Here is a 17,342-nt window from a genome sequence, read left to right as displayed (position 1 = left end):
TATAGGCCATGAAAGCTGTTTGAACAGTTTAGACAGCTTTAGAATTTGAGTGACAACAAAATGAATGTTATGATGACTGGATGGAATCTTCCTACTAAGCCCCGCCTTGGCCTGGCCTAAACCAAATCAAGGGGTGGGTGGCATGGAGAGGAATTCTCTCTGGCTGGAGTGGGAGGGACCTAAACCTGTGGCACTTGAGGATGCACTGGGTAGGGAAGGGGACAAGACTCCCCTGATGGGCAGTTGAGCACAACAAGGCTCCTGGGAGCCCTTGATCATGGCTCCCACCGCCATACGCCCACCACCCGCCATACGCTCACACCCTGAAGGGGATCGCAGTGGTCTGCTCCGTTGCCTGGTGCAGGTTGGAGTTCCTGACCAAACACCTGAGTGTCCACAGCCTGCGTTGGCCTGCCTGGGCAGGCTGTGGTTGTGGTGGCAAGAGCCAAAGCCGTCTTGGTGTGATGGAGGAGCCAAGGGCTGCCTCTCAGCCATACTAGTGAGTGGTTCTGGAAGAAGCACCAAGGGTTGTGGCAGCATTGTCCGAAGACATGAAGCCAGGCCATCTTCCTTATGGCTTTCCTTGGGAGTTGGTGATGTGTACAGCTCTTAGATTTTTGGCTGTTCTCTCACTTTTCTGGAGATGTTCTCAGTCGGTTAGTAGCAGGCTTTACGTGGGAAGAGAAAAAAAGCTGGCTCTAAATCTTGCGGGACTTATTGAAAAAAAGTGTGGACTTCTTGAAAAAGTGAGCCTTGTTGAAAAAAAACATGAAGGCTTAGCCTCATCTTTAAAGGATTGCAGGTTTGAGAAGGGTTCAAGGGAAGCACAACATCTGGAGGCAACCTACGAAAAGCTGCATTGGTCCGAATCCAGCCATGGCGTTGAAATGCTCTTTCTAGAAGAAGAGCTCAAAGCACAGAAGGCTAAACATGGTCAACAGGATGAAACGATGGCGCATCTATCAAGAAGGATACGGTCCCTCCAAGGTGAATCTGAAACCCTCAGATCACAAATAGCTGAAGCTAAAACAAACTGGAGACTCTTTCAAGTGAATGAGGAAGAACTGAAGCTGGCAATCAAAGAGGTGCCTTGTTTCCAGTTGACCCAAGGAGTCAGTTCATGAGAAGAGGTCCTTTTTTTTCCTCCACCTCTCCGAGGAAACTTGTATGGGAACCTGGAGATTATTTTCCACCTGGCCCGCCACCCACTCCATTTCCAATGCGAAGTGTCTTTGCAGGGAGAGGGTTTTCCTCTCAATCTTCCCCCAAGAGCTGGAATTCAGCCCTCTACACCTGCATTCTGAAAGTACAAGTGAGTTCCCTGAAGGGTTCCTTCCACCTGCCAATGAGCCTGTTACTCAACATCCAGAACCAATCAAGAAACCTCATACTGTTGCTCTCTCTTCAAATGTAATTTGACTTTTCTCTCATTTTTAGTTTTTAAGTAACTGCTTTTACTTCAGTAATTGACTATACTTTGGCTCCAATTGAATCTCAATGAAACTATAATTCTTAAGATAGTATTTTGTAAATAAAGATGGTTTACATAGGAAGTTTATGAGTAAATTATTCCTATTTTGTTTTATTCCAGAGTACAGCATTTAATCTGATGAAGCCACTATTACATAAACAAGAATGGGAGTTCTAGGTACTTGTAATCTAGCTGATGGAAACATATTTGAAACTCCCAACAAAGAAGTGTATTTAGTATGACTGTAGCAAATGTGAAGTGACTTTAGGCTTAATGAAAAATTGTCACTGATTTTCAGACTGGTTGGGCATATCAGCTAGTTTCTCCATATCAGAATAACTAGAGCATGGGAGGACTAAAGGAGAGAACACAACTAAACATGTCACGGAAACAGGAGATCTCAACTACAAAGAAAAATGAAGACCTCTTTTTTATATTCGTTGCTGAAAACATTACATAGCTCTTGAGATATCATATTTCCTACATTAGATTCAAGTGAGCTATGAACTCCCATTTTTACCCCATATACAGGTTGCACAATCACATTGTTTACACATCCACATTTTTACAAAATGCCATATTAGTAACTGTTGTATTCTGCTACCTTTTCTATCCTCTACTATCCCCCCTCTCCTGCCCTCCCATCTTCTCTCTCTATCCCATCTGCTGTAATTGAACGTTTGGGAATTGGAAACCACACTTTAAACTCACTCTGCTCCCCTATTTCCCTTCTGTCAAATTACTCATCATCTTCTTCTATTTCTCCTCCTCCTCCTCCTCTTCCTCCTCCTCCTTATACCTTTAATTCATTCATCATACGCTCATGCATTGGTTCATTCATTCCTTTCACCTATGGTGTTGGGGATCCAACTCAAGACCTTTGAAAGTGCACAGCCAGCACTCTAGTGCTCAGCCAAAACCCCAGCACCTGTCTTTTTGATTTTATGACTCTTTATATGAAATTCAGAATTGCATTCTGCTATGGTTCACTGATATGTGGATTGACTCAGTCCTTGTTTTCTGGGAGACTTTAGGAAAATATATATGAATTATTAGGAGATTGAAATGAAAAAACAAAGAGGAAATTCCCCAATTTCTTATTCTTAGATTCCATACTCTGACTCTGCCTACCTACTATAAAAACTTTTAAACTCTTAATCCCCATTTCTATATCATTGCCAACAAGTGAACATTCACTGCCCTACAACAAACCAGAAAACTCACATTGAACAATGTTTCCCCAGTAGAGACCAAGACACAATACTTATTAAAAAAATACCCTAGTTATGATTTAGTAGTTAAAGCTTTATTTGAGTGTTAAATGTGCTCTAATTACGTGTCTGTGTGTGTGTGTGTGTGTGTGTGTGTGTGTGTGTGTGCTCTTGTGTAAAACATGCACTGAGGAGTAAAATAAATGCAGGATTGCAACAGCCTTCTTAAAAGTAAGAAGCAGCTTTATCACATTTGAAGCCCAGTGAAGAATCTGCCTGATACTTGACCTACAATTAATTGAAATGTGAAAAATTCAGGCCTAGAAAAACAAAGCCAACATACATAATAAATCTAATCAGTCTGTCTCACCTGTTTTCAAATCAGTCCTTTAAATAAACCTAAATTGCCAGCATAAAACATCAGTTGCTCTAAACGAGTGGACGGATGTCCCCTGCCATGGGCTGTGTAAAATACATCGAGGATCCCGCCCTGATTGGTATCTAGAATGACTTCTGCCTGAACTACTACTGGAGAATAGTTGCTGATATACTGCGGTTCTTATACCAGTAAACTGGAATGAAGGTAATTTCAGGCTGCAAAGGAATAAATTGATTTTACTAACTGGTTTTTGGAAAACACTGCCATGAAAAATTATCAATATGTTCATAAAGGCATCTACATGTCTCTCCACAGGGGTTTTACTTAATGGGGGAGGGGGTGAGGTCTGGATATAACTTAACTGTCCATTAGTAGGTAGAACAATATAATGGGAATCACAGTGCCCATACCGGTTTGAACTCAATCTAGGTAACATGGATTCATCTCTGTGTAATAGGCCTGCTTCTGAAAAACACAAAGTCGGGCTCCAAAAGCAGAACGATGTTTTCAGAATACCATGTTATGTTTGTAAATAGATAGACAGATAGATATACAGAAATCAAAAATCTGAAAACGGTCTGCAAGTGCATATTTCAATAACTTACAATGTCAGTAGTGGGGGATCAATAGCAGATCAAGAAGACTGTATCTGCATGCGAAATGTTTCAATTTTCAAAGAGTTTTTTAAAGGGCAATGGACAAAAAATTCAAAGGGTTACAGTAAGTGTTGAGGAGTGACTTGGTAAAAGGAGCACAGAGGTGAGAAAGAATTAAGTAGAGTTCAATAGAACCAGGTATACTATCTGTACACATGACTTCATGAAAGGGCACACTTAAAGAAATCATAAGGCCTAAGGAGAGATCAGGATTAGGGGGGCTTGTAGGAAGAGCTGAAAAAAAACAAAAGCATGCAATGGGCAGAAAATGTGGAATAAAAGGCCTCACAGTGGTAAACTGATCCATCTCTCCCTGGTAGTTCAACTGTATGAATAACAGAGAGGCCGGCTAAGTGGGAAAGTACTTGGAAACTCTATTCATACAGACAACAGAAAGTGCCACCAGAGTGAAAAAAGTAAACCTAGTAAGGCAGCTTAGCCCCATCCCCTTGGTGTTTTATGCCAGCTATCTTTCTTACTGTGCCTCTGTTCATCTACACTGGTACGTGTTAGGTCCAAAGGCAGTGACAAACATTGTTACATGTATTGATGAATCCTGCCAATTCCACAAAGCACAGCCATTTTACTTAGTGTTCTCAATACCTTCTTTTCGACTCTCATCTCGTTTGAAGAAACACTTTCAGAGGAAAGAAGTTCTCCCTAAGCCACATGTGTCCTTAAGTAAACTATGAATTGAGTGCTATTTCAAGGTGTTTGGGCTGATTCCTCCACATGGCCCGTAAAACCTAGAAAAGTGTCATGCACCAGCAGGCAGTACATCTTCACTGAGTCCTGTTCTTTGCACACCAGGGTCATCTTATTGTCCATTTAATGGTCAGAAAAACAGTGTTACAGTGAGTATCCTTCTTAGTAGTAGGACTAAAGTGTTTTGGACTCGCATGTTCAGATACGGAAAAGGCTCAGGGAAGTCCACTTGAAAGCTGGTCATTCGATACAGGTGCTGGAGAGGAAAACAAGCGACTCTCATTTGGCAACTTTTAAACAGTGATACAGCTCTGGCCGTGTAAGTGTAAATAACAACAGGTCTAATCATGCATGGTGGCCTATGAGCTGGGAACTTGCATGCTTACAAAACCAGTGATTACTTGTGCATCTTCTCCTTCGAACCTCATATGTGACTCATCAACAAGTCAAGTGTAACTTGGGAGGAAAACAATATGTTGGGATGTCCTTTTTGTACATCAAGCCATGACTTCTTTGTCTTAACATCAACAATATAATTCATGTTCAGGAGTTACATCCATTTCAGAGTGTCATATCCATCCTTCTCTTGGCTATATATTTATAAGGTCCAGCCAGCTTCCTTAGATGTTTTTAAGCCCATGTAAAGTCCAAAAAAAAAAAATCTGAAAGAAGAGTTTCAAGAATTTTCAACAAATACTAGTCTAGAAATGCTGACATGAAAACCAACTAAAGTTTTCAACTCCTTCTTTTTAGGAACCTTAGCTGTGCCGTGCTTTTCAAAAATGACTTGTCATAACTGATTTGTGCCCATGTTGGCAACTCTTCTGAAATTACTTTGAAAGTAGACTAATGTGAGAGTTTCTCTTTAGAGAAAATTCAAATTACTTGCGTAGGAAGTGGCAGCAGGTCTGGGGATGTTGTAGCAGCTCACTGGCAGTGACCTTGCCTAGCTTGGGGCTGGCCTGCCATGGATTTTCACCCCAAACACTTGCAAGAAAAAAAAAAAAAGACAGAAGGGAGAGAGAAAGTTGGAAGGGAGGGAGGCAAAGTTGGAGGGATGGAGGGAGGTAGAAAAGAAGGAAGAAGAAAAGGAGAAAAACCAGGAAGGGAGGAAGAAAGCAAGGAAGGAGGAAATAGGGAGAGTACAAGGGCAGGGAAAGGACTGAGTCACTAAAACAAAAGGCCAAAAAAAAAAAACCAAAAAGTAAAGTAAAACAAAATAAAACAAACGGCAAGTGACACAAAGACCAATATAGGCCATGAAAGCTGTTTGAACAGTTTAGACAGCTTTAGAATTTGAGTGACAACAAAATGAATGTTATGATGACTGGATGGAATCTTCCTACTAAGCCCCGCCTTGGCCTGGCCTAAACCAAATCAAGGGGTGGGTGGCATGGAGAGGAATTCTCTCTGGCTGGAGTGGGAGGGACCTAAACCTGTGGCACTTGAGGATGCACTGGGTAGGGAAGGGGACAAGACTCCCCTGATGGGCAGTTGAGCACAACAAGGCTCCTGGGAGCCCTTGATCATGGCTCCCACCGCCATACGCCCACCACCCGCCATACGCTCACACCCTGAAGGGGATCGCAGTGGTCTGCTCCGTTGCCTGGTGCAGGTTGGAGTTCCTGACCAAACACCTGAGTGTCCACAGCCTGCGTTGGCCTGCCTGGGCAGGCTGTGGTTGTGGTGGCAAGAGCCAAAGCCGTCTTGGTGTGATGGAGGAGCCAAGGGCTGCCTCTCAGCCATACTAGTGAGTGGTTCTGGAAGAAGCACCAAGGGTTGTGGCAGCATTGTCCGAAGACATGAAGCCAGGCCATCTTCCTTATGGCTTTCCTTGGGAGTTGGTGATGTGTACAGCTCTTAGATTTTTGGCTGTTCTCTCACTTTTCTGGAGATGTTCTCAGTCGGTTAGTAGCAGGCTTTACGTGGGAAGAGAAAAAAAGCTGGCTCTAAATCTTGCGGGACTTATTGAAAAAAAGTGTGGACTTCTTGAAAAAGTGAGCCTTGTTGAAAAAAAACATGAAGGCTTAGCCTCATCTTTAAAGGATTGCAGGTTTGAGAAGGGTTCAAGGGAAGCACAACATCTGGAGGCAACCTACGAAAAGCTGCATTGGTCCGAATCCAGCCATGGCGTTGAAATGCTCTTTCTAGAAGAAGAGCTCAAAGCACAGAAGGCTAAACATGGTCAACAGGATGAAACGATGGCGCATCTATCAAGAAGGATACGGTCCCTCCAAGGTGAATCTGAAACCCTCAGATCACAAATAGCTGAAGCTAAAACAAACTGGAGACTCTTTCAAGTGAATGAGGAAGAACTGAAGCTGGCAATCAAAGAGGTGCCTTGTTTCCAGTTGACCCAAGGAGTCAGTTCATGAGAAGAGGTCCTTTTTTTTCCTCCACCTCTCCGAGGAAACTTGTATGGGAACCTGGAGATTATTTTCCACCTGGCCCGCCACCCACTCCATTTCCAATGCGAAGTGTCTTTGCAGGGAGAGGGTTTTCCTCTCAATCTTCCCCCAAGAGCTGGAATTCAGCCCTCTACACCTGCATTCTGAAAGTACAAGTGAGTTCCCTGAAGGGTTCCTTCCACCTGCCAATGAGCCTGTTACTCAACATCCAGAACCAATCAAGAAACCTCATACTGTTGCTCTCTCTTCAAATGTAATTTGACTTTTCTCTCATTTTTAGTTTTTAAGTAACTGCTTTTACTTCAGTAATTGACTATACTTTGGCTCCAATTGAATCTCAATGAAACTATAATTCTTAAGATAGTATTTTGTAAATAAAGATGGTTTACTTAGGAAGTTTATGAGTAAATTATTCCTATTTTGTTTTATTCCAGAGTACAGCATTTAATCTGATGAAGCCACTATTACATAAACAAGAATGGGAGTTCTAGGTACTTGTAATCTAGCTGATGGAAACATATTTGAAACTCCCAACAAAGAAGTGTATTTAGTATGACTGTAGCAAATGTGAAGTGACTTTAGGCTTAATGAAAAATTGTCACTGATTTTCAGACTGGTTGGGCATATCAGCTAGTTTCTCCATATCAGAATAACTAGAACATGGGAGGACTAAAGGAGAGAACACAACTAAACATGTCACGGAAACAGGAGATCTCAACTACAAAGAAAAATGAAGACCTCTTTTTTATATTCGTTGCTGAAAACATTACATAGCTCTTGAGATATCATATTTCCTACATTAGATTCAAGTGAGCTATGAACTCCCATTTTTACCCCATATACAGGTTGCACAATCACATTGTTTACACATCCACATTTTTACAAAATGCCATATTAGTAACTGTTGTATTCTGCTACCTTTTCTATCCTCTACTATCCCCCCTCTCCTGCCCTCCCATCTTCTCTCTCTATCCCATCTGCTGTAATTGAACGTTTGGGAATTGGAAACCACACTTTAAACTCACTCTGCTCCCCTATTTCCCTTCTGTCAAATTACTCATCATCTTCTTCTATTTCTCCTCCTCCTCCTCCTCTTCCTCCTCCTCCTTATACCTTTAATTCATTCATCATACGCTCATGCATTGGTTCATTCATTCCTTTCACCTATGGTGTTGGGGATCCAACTCAAGACCTTTGAAAGTGCACAGCCAGCACTCTAGTGCTCAGCCAAAACCCCAGCACCTGTCTTTTTGATTTTATGACTCTTTATATGAAATTCAGAATTGCATTCTGCTATGGTTCACTGATATGTGGATTGACTCAGTCCTTGTTTTCTGGGAGACTTTAGGAAAATATATATGAATTATTAGGAGATTGAAATGAAAAAACAAAGAGGAAATTCCCCAATTTCTTATTCTTAGATTCCATACTCTGACTCTGCCTACCTACTATAAAAACTTTTAAACTCTTAATCCCCATTTCTATATCATTGCCAACAAGTGAACATTCACTGCCCTACAACAAACCAGAAAACTCACATTGAACAATGTTTCCCCAGTAGAGACCAAGACACAATACTTATTAAAAAAATACCCTAGTTATGATTTAGTAGTTAAAGCTTTATTTGAGTGTTAAATGTGCTCTAATTACGTGTTTGTGTGTGTGTGTGTGTGTGTGTGTGTGTGTGTGTGTGTGTGTGTGCTCTTGTGTAAAACATGCACTGAGGAGTAAAATAAATGCAGGATTGCAACAGCCTTCTTAAAAGTAAGAAGCAGCTTTATCACATTTGAAGCCCAGTGAAGAATCTGCCTGATACTTGACCTACAATTAATTGAAATGTGAAAAATTCAGGCCTAGAAAAACAAAGCCAACATACATAATAAATCTAATCAGTCTGTCTCACCTGTTTTCAAATCAGTCCTTTAAATAAACCTAAATTGCCAGCATAAAACATCAGTTGCTCTAAACGAGTGGACGGATGTCCCCTGCCATGGGCTGTGTAAAATACATCGAGGATCCCGCCCTGATTGGTATCTAGAATGACTTCTGCCTGAACTACTACTGGAGAATAGTTGCTGATATACTGCGGTTCTTATACCAGTAAACTGGAATGAAGGTAATTTCAGGCTGCAAAGGAATAAATTGATTTTACTAACTGGTTTTTGGAAAACACTGCCATGAAAAATTATCAATATGTTCATAAAGGCATCTACATGTATCTCCACAGGGGTTTTACTTAATGGGGGAGGGGGTGAGGTCTGGATATAACTTAACTGTCCATTAGTAGGTAGAACAATATAATGGGAATCACAGTGCCCATACCGGTTTGAACTCAATCTAGGTAACATGGATTCATCTCTGTGTAATAGGCCTGCTTCTGAAAAACACAAAGTCGGGCTCCAAAAGCAGAACGATGTTTTCAGAATACCATGTTATGTTTGTAAATAGATAGACAGATAGATATACAGAAATCAAAAATCTGAAAACGGTCTGCAAGTGCATATTTCAATAACTTACAATGTCAGTAGTGGGGGATCAATAGCAGATCAAGAAGACTGTATCTGCATGCGAAATGTTTCAATTTTCAAAGAGTTTTTTAAAGGGCAATGGACAAAAAATTCAAAGGGTTACAGTAAGTGTTGAGGAGTGACTTGGTAAAAGGAGCACAGAGGTGAGAAAGAATTAAGTAGAGTTCAATAGAACCAGGTATACTATCTGTACACATGACTTCATGAAAGGGCACACTTAAAGAAATCATAAGGCCTAAGGAGAGATCAGGATTAGGGGGGCTTGTAGGAAGAGCTGAAAAAAAACAAAAGCATGCAATGGGCAGAAAATGTGGAATAAAAGGCCTCACAGTGGTAAACTGATCCATCTCTCCCTGGTAGTTCAACTGTATGAATAACAGAGAGGCCGGCTAAGTGGGAAAGTACTTGGAAACTCTATTCATACAGACAACAGAAAGTGCCACCAGAGTGAAAAAAGTAAACCTAGTAAGGCAGCTTAGCCCCATCCCCTTGGTGTTTTATGCCAGCTATCTTTCTTACTGTGCCTCTGTTCATCTACACTGGTACGTGTTAGGTCCAAAGGCAGTGACAAACATTGTTACATGTATTGATGAATCCTGCCAATTCCACAAAGCACAGCCATTTTACTTAGTGTTCTCAATACCTTCTTTTCGACTCTCATCTCGTTTGAAGAAACACTTTCAGAGGAAAGAAGTTCTCCCTAAGCCACATGTGTCCTTAAGTAAACTATGAATTGAGTGCTATTTCAAGGTGTTTGGGCTGATTCCTCCACATGGCCCGTAAAACCTAGAAAAGTGTCATGCACCAGCAGGCAGTACATCTTCACTGAGTCCTGTTCTTTGCACACCAGGGTCATCTTATTGTCCATTTAATGGTCAGAAAAACAGTGTTACAGTGAGTATCCTTCTTAGTAGTAGGACTAAAGTGTTTTGGACTCGCATGTTCAGATACGGAGAAGGCTCAGGGAAGTCCACTTGAAAGCTGGTCATTCGATACAGGTGCTGGAGAGGAAAACAAGCGACTCTCATTTGGCAACTTTTAAACAGTGATACAGCTCTGGCCGTGTAAGTGTAAATAACAACAGGTCTAATCATGCATGGTGGCCTATGAGCTGGGAACTTGCATGCTTACAAAACCAGTGATTACTTGTGCATCTTCTCCTTCGAACCTCATATGTGACTCATCAACAAGTCAAGTGTAACTTGGGAGGAAAACAATATGTTGGGATGTCCTTTTTGTACATCAAGCCATGACTTCTTTGTCTTAACATCAACAATATAATTCATGTTCAGGAGTTACATCCATTTCAGAGTGTCATATCCATCCTTCTCTTGGCTATATATTTATAAGGTCCAGCCAGCTTCCTTAGATGTTTTTAAGCCCATGAAAAGTCCAAAAAAAAATCTGAAAGAAGAGTTTCAAGAATTTTCAACAAATACTAGTCTAGAAATGCTGACATGAAAACCAACTAAAGTTTTCAACTCCTTCTTTTTAGGAACCTTAGCTGTGCCGTGCTTTTCAAAAATGACTTGTCATAACTGATTTGTGCCCATGTTGGCAACTCTTCTGAAATTACTTTGAAAGTAGACTAATGTGAGAGTTTCTCTTTAGAGAAAATTCAAATTACTTGCGTAGGAAGTGGCAGCAGGTCTGGGGATGTTGTAGCAGCTCACTGGCAGTGACCTTGCCTAGCTTGGGGCTGGCCTGCCATGGATTTTCACCCCAAACACTTGCAAGAAAAAAAAAAAGACAGAAGGGAGAGAGAAAGTTGGAAGGGAGGGAGGCAAAGTTGGAGGGATGGAGGGAGGTAGAAAAGAAGGAAGAAGAAAAGGAGAAAAACCAGGAAGGGAGGAAGAAAGCAAGGAAGGAGGAAATAGGGAGAGTACAAGGGCAGGGAAAGGACTGAGTCACTAAAACAAAAGGCCAAAAAAAAAAACCAAAAAGTAAAGTAAAACAAAATAAAACAAACGGCAAGCAACACAAAGACCAATATAGGCCATGAAAGCTGTTTGAACAGTTTAGACAGCTTTAGAATTTGAGTGACAACAAAATGAATGTTATGATGACTGGATGGAATCTTCCTACTAAGCCCCGCCTTGGCCTGGCCTAAACCAAATCAAGGGGTGGGTGGCATGGAGAGGAATTCTCTCTGGCTGGAGTGGGAGGGACCTAAACCTGTGGCACTTGAGGATGCACTGGGTAGGGAAGGGGACAAGACTCCCCTGATGGGCAGTTGAGCACAACAAGGCTCCTGGGAGCCCTTGATCATGGCTCCCACCGCCATACGCCCACCACCCGCCATACGCTCACACCCTGAAGGGGATCGCAGTGGTCTGCTCCGTTGCCTGGTGCAGGTTGGAGTTCCTGACCAAACACCTGAGTGTCCACAGCCTGCGTTGGCCTGCCTGGGCAGGCTGTGGTTGTGGTGGCAAGAGCCAAAGCCGTCTTGGTGTGATGGAGGAGCCAAGGGCTGCCTCTCAGCCATACTAGTGAGTGGTTCTGGAAGAAGCACCAAGGGTTGTGGCAGCATTGTCCGAAGACATGAAGCCAGGCCATCTTCCTTATGGCTTTCCTTGGGAGTTGGTGATGTGTACAGCTCTTAGATTTTTGGCTGTTCTCTCACTTTTCTGGAGATGTTCTCAGTCGGTTAGTAGCAGGCTTTACGTGGGAAGAGAAAAAAAGCTGGCTCTAAATCTTGCGGGACTTATTGAAAAAAAGTGTGGACTTCTTGAAAAAGTGAGCCTTGTTGAAAAAAAACATGAAGGCTTAGCCTCATCTTTAAAGGATTGCAGGTTTGAGAAGGGTTCAAGGGAAGCACAACATCTGGAGGCAACCTACGAAAAGCTGCATTGGTCCGAATCCAGCCATGGCGTTGAAATGCTCTTTCTAGAAGAAGAGCTCAAAGCACAGAAGGCTAAACATGGTCAACAGGATGAAACGATGGCGCATCTATCAAGAAGGATACGGTCCCTCCAAGGTGAATCTGAAACCCTCAGATCACAAATAGCTGAAGCTAAAACAAACTGGAGACTCTTTCAAGTGAATGAGGAAGAACTGAAGCTGGCAATCAAAGAGGTGCCTTGTTTCCAGTTGACCCAAGGAGTCAGTTCATGAGAAGAGGTCCTTTTTTTTCCTCCACCTCTCCGAGGAAACTTGTATGGGAACCTGGAGATTATTTTCCACCTGGCCCGCCACCCACTCCATTTCCAATGCGAAGTGTCTTTGCAGGGAGAGGGTTTTCCTCTCAATCTTCCCCCAAGAGCTGGAATTCAGCCCTCTACACCTGCATTCTGAAAGTACAAGTGAGTTCCCTGAAGGGTTCCTTCCACCTGCCAATGAGCCTGTTACTCAACATCCAGAACCAATCAAGAAACCTCATACTGTTGCTCTCTCTTCAAATGTAATTTGACTTTTCTCTCATTTTTAGTTTTTAAGTAACTGCTTTTACTTCAGTAATTGACTATACTTTGGCTCCAATTGAATCTCAATGAAACTATAATTCTTAAGATAGTATTTTGTAAATAAAGATGGTTTACATAGGAAGTTTATGAGTAAATTATTCCTATTTTGTTTTATTCCAGAGTACAGCATTTAATCTGATGAAGCCACTATTACATAAACAAGAATGGGAGTTCTAGGTACTTGTAATCTAGCTGATGGAAACATATTTGAAACTCCCAACAAAGAAGTGTATTTAGTATGACTGTAGCAAATGTGAAGTGACTTTAGGCTTAATGAAAAATTGTCACTGATTTTCAGACTGGTTGGGCATATCAGCTAGTTTCTCCATATCTGAATAACTATGAGCATGGGAGGACTAAAGGAGAGAACACAACTAAACATGTCACGGAAACAGGAGATCTCAACTACAAAGAAAAATGAAGACCTCTTTTTTATATTCGTTGCTGAAAACATTACATAGCTCTTGAGATATCATATTTCCTACATTAGATTCAAGTGAGCTATGAACTCCCATTTTTACCCCATATACAGGTTGCACAATCACATTGTTTACACATCCACATTTTTACAAAATGCCATATTAGTAACTGTTGTATTCTGCTACCTTTTCTATCCTCTACTATCCCCCCTCTCCTGCCCTCCCATCTTCTCTCTCTATCCCATCTGCTGTAATTGAACGTTTGGGAATTGGAAACCACACTTTAAACTCACTCTGCTCCCCTATTTCCCTTCTGTCAAATTACTCATCATCTTCTTCTATTTCTCCTCCTCCTCCTCCTCTTCCTCCTCCTCCTTATACCTTTAATTCATTCATCATACGCTCATGCATTGGTTCATTCATTCCTTTCACCTATGGTGTTGGGGATCCAACTCAAGACCTTTGAAAGTGCACAGCCAGCACTCTAGTGCTCAGCCAAAACCCCAGCACCTGTCTTTTTGATTTTATGACTCTTTATATGAAATTCAGAATTGCATTCTGCTATGGTTCACTGATATGTGGATTGACTCAGTCCTTGTTTTCTGGGAGACTTTAGGAAAATATATATGAATTATTAGGAGATTGAAATGAAAAAACAAAGAGGAAATTCCCCAATTTCTTATTCTTAGATTCCATACTCTGACTCTGCCTACCTACTATAAAAACTTTTAAACTCTTAATCCCCATTTCTATATCATTGCCAACAAGTGAACATTCACTGCCCTACAACAAACCAGAAAACTCACATTGAACAATGTTTCCCCAGTAGAGACCAAGACACAATACTTATTAAAAAAATACCCTAGTTATGATTTAGTAGTTAAAGCTTTATTTGAGTGTTAAATGTGCTCTAATTACGTGTCTGTGTGTGTGTGTGTGTGTGTGTGTGTGTGTGTGCTCTTGTGTAAAACATGCACTGAGGAGTAAAATAAATGCAGGATTGCAACAGCCTTCTTAAAAGTAAGAAGCAGCTTTATCACATTTGAAGCCCAGTGAAGAATCTGCCTGATACTTGACCTACAATTAATTGAAATGTGAAAATTCAGGCCTAGAAAAACAAAGCCAACATACATAATAAATCTAATCAGTCTGTCTCACCTGTTTTCAAATCAGTCCTTTAAATAAACCTAAATTGCCAGCATAAAACATCAGTTGCTCTAAACGAGTGGACGGATGTCCCCTGCCATGGGCTGTGTAAAATACATCGAGGATCCCGCCCTGATTGGTATCTAGAATGACTTCTGCCTGAACTACTACTGGAGAATAGTTGCTGATATACTGCGGTTCTTATACCAGTAAACTGGAATGAAGGTAATTTCAGGCTGCAAAGGAATAAATTTGATTTTACTAACTGGTTTTTGGAAAACACTGCCATGAAAAATTATCAATATGTTCATAAAGGCATCTACATGTCTCTCCACAGGGGTTTTACTTAATGGGGGAGGGGGTGAGGTCTGGATATAACTTAACTGTCCATTAGTGGTAGAACAATATAATGGGAATCACAGTGCCCATACCGGTTTGAACTCAATCTAGGTAACATGGATTCATCTCTGTGTAATAGGCCTGCTTCTGAAAAACACAAAGTCGGGCTCCAAAAGCAGAACGATATTTTCAGAATACCATGTTATGTTTGTAAATAGATAGACAGATAGATATACAGAAATCAAAAATCTGAAAACGGTCTGCAAGTGCACATTTCAATAACTTACAATGTCAGTAGTGGGGGATCAATAGCAGATCAAGAAGACTGTATCTGCATGTGAAATGTTTCAATTTTCAAAGAGTTTTTTAAAGGGCAATGGACAAAAAATTCAAAGGGTTACAGTAAGTGTTGAGGAGTGACTTGGTAAAAGGAGCACAGAGGTGAGAAAGAATTAAGTAGAGTTCAATAGAACCAGGTATACTATCTGTACACATGACTTCATGAAAGGGCACACTTAAAGAAATCATAAGGCCTAAGGAGAGATCAGGATTAGGGGGGCTTGTAGGAAGAGCTGAAAAAAAAACAAAAGCATGCAATGGGCAGAAAATGTGGAATAAAAGGCCTCACAGTGGTAAACTGATCCATCTCTCCCTGGTAGTTCAACTGTATGAATAACAGAGAGGCCGGCTAAGTGGGAAAGTACTTGGAAACTCTATTCATACAGACAACAGAAAGTGCCACCAGAGTGAAAAAAATAAACCTAGTAAGGCAGCTTAGCCCCATCCCCTTGGTGTTTTATGCCAGCTATCTTTCTTACTGTGCCTCTGTTCATCTACACTGGTACGTGTTAGGTCCAAAGGCAGTGACAAACATTGTTACATGTATTGATGAATCCTGCCAATTCCACAAAGCACAGCCATTTTACTTAGTGTTCTCAATACCTTCTTTTCGACTCTCATCTCGTTTGAAGAAACACTTTCAGAGGAAAGAAGTTCTCCCTAAGCCACATGTGTCCTTAAGTAAACTATGAATTGAGTGCTATTTCAAGGTGTTTGGGCTGATTCCTCCACATGGCCCGTAAAACCTAGAAAAGTGTCATGCACCAGCAGGCAGTACATCTTCACTGAGTCCTGTTCTTTGCACACCAGGGTCATCTTATTGTCCATTTAATGGTCAGAAAAACAGTGTTACAGTGAGTATCCTTCTTAGTAGTAGGACTAAAGTGTTTTGGACTCGCATGTTCAGATACGGAAAAGGCTCAGGGAAGTCCACTTGAAAGCTGGTCATTCGATACAGGTGCTGGAGAGGAAAACAAGCGACTCTCATTTGGCAACTTTTAAACAGTGATACAGCTCTGGCCGTGTAAGTGTAAATAACAACAGGTCTAATCATGCATGGTGGCCTATGAGCTGGGAACTTGCATGCTTACAAAACCAGTGATTACTTGTGCATCTTCTCCTTCGAACCTCATATGTGACTCATCAACAAGTCAAGTGTAACTTGGGAGGAAAACAATATGTTGGGATGTCCTTTTTGTACATCAAGCCATGACCTCTTTGTCTTAACATCAACAATATAATTCATGTTCAGGAGTTACATCCATTTCAGAGTGTCATATCCATCCTTCTCTTGGCTATATATTTATAAGGTCCAGCCAGCTTCCTTAGATGTTTTTAAGCCCATGAAAAGTCCAAAAAAAAAAAATCTGAAAGAAGAGTTTCAAGAATTTTCAACAAATACTAGTCTAGAAATGCTGACATGAAAACCAACTAAAGTTTTCAACTCCTTCTTTTTTGGAACCTTAGCTGTGCCGTGCTTTTCAAAAATGACTTGTCATAACTGATTTGTGCCCATGTTGGCAACTCTTCTGAAATTACTTTGAAAGTAGACTAATGTGAGAGTTTCTCTTTAGAGAAAATTCAAATTACTTGCGTAGGAAGTGGCAGCAGGTCTGGGGATGTTGTAGCAGCTCACTGGCAGTGACCTTGCCTAGCTTGGGGCTGGCCTGCCATGGATTTTCACCCCAAACACTTGCAAGAAAAAAAAAAAGACGGAAGGGAGAGAGAAAGTTGGAAGGGAGGGAGGCAAAGTTGGAGGGATGGAGGGAGGTAGAAAAGAAGGAAGAAGAAAAGGAGAAAAACCAGGAAGGGAGGAAGAAAGCAAGGAAGGAGGAAATAGGGAGAGTACAAGGGCAGGGAAAGGACTGAGTCACTAAAACAAAAGGCCAAAAAAAAAACCAAAAAGTAAAGTAAAACAAAATAAAACAAACGGCAAGCAACACAAAGACCAATATAGGCCATGAAAGCTGTTTGAACAGTTTAGACAGCTTTAGAATTTGAGTGACAACAAAATGAATGTTATGATGACTGGATGGAATCTTCCTACTAAGCCCCGCCTTGGCCTGGCCAAAACCAAATCAAGGGGTGGGTGGCATGGAGAGGAATTCTCTCTGGCTGGAGTGGGAGGGACCTAAACCTGTGGCACTTGAGGATGCACTGGGTAGGGAAGGGGACAAGACTCCCCTGATGGGCAGTTGAGCACAACAAGGCTCCTGGGAGCCCTTGATCATGGCTCCCACCGCCATACGCCCACCACCCGCCATACGCTCACACCCTGAA

Source organism: Callospermophilus lateralis, unplaced genomic scaffold (genome assembly GCF_048772815.1).
Source record: "Callospermophilus lateralis isolate mCalLat2 unplaced genomic scaffold, mCalLat2.hap1 Scaffold_386, whole genome shotgun sequence".
In the NCBI taxonomy this organism is placed as follows: Eukaryota; Metazoa; Chordata; class Mammalia; order Rodentia; family Sciuridae; genus Callospermophilus; species Callospermophilus lateralis.
The sequence above is the reverse complement of the archived record's forward strand: the minus strand, read 5'-3'. Positions refer to the sequence as shown.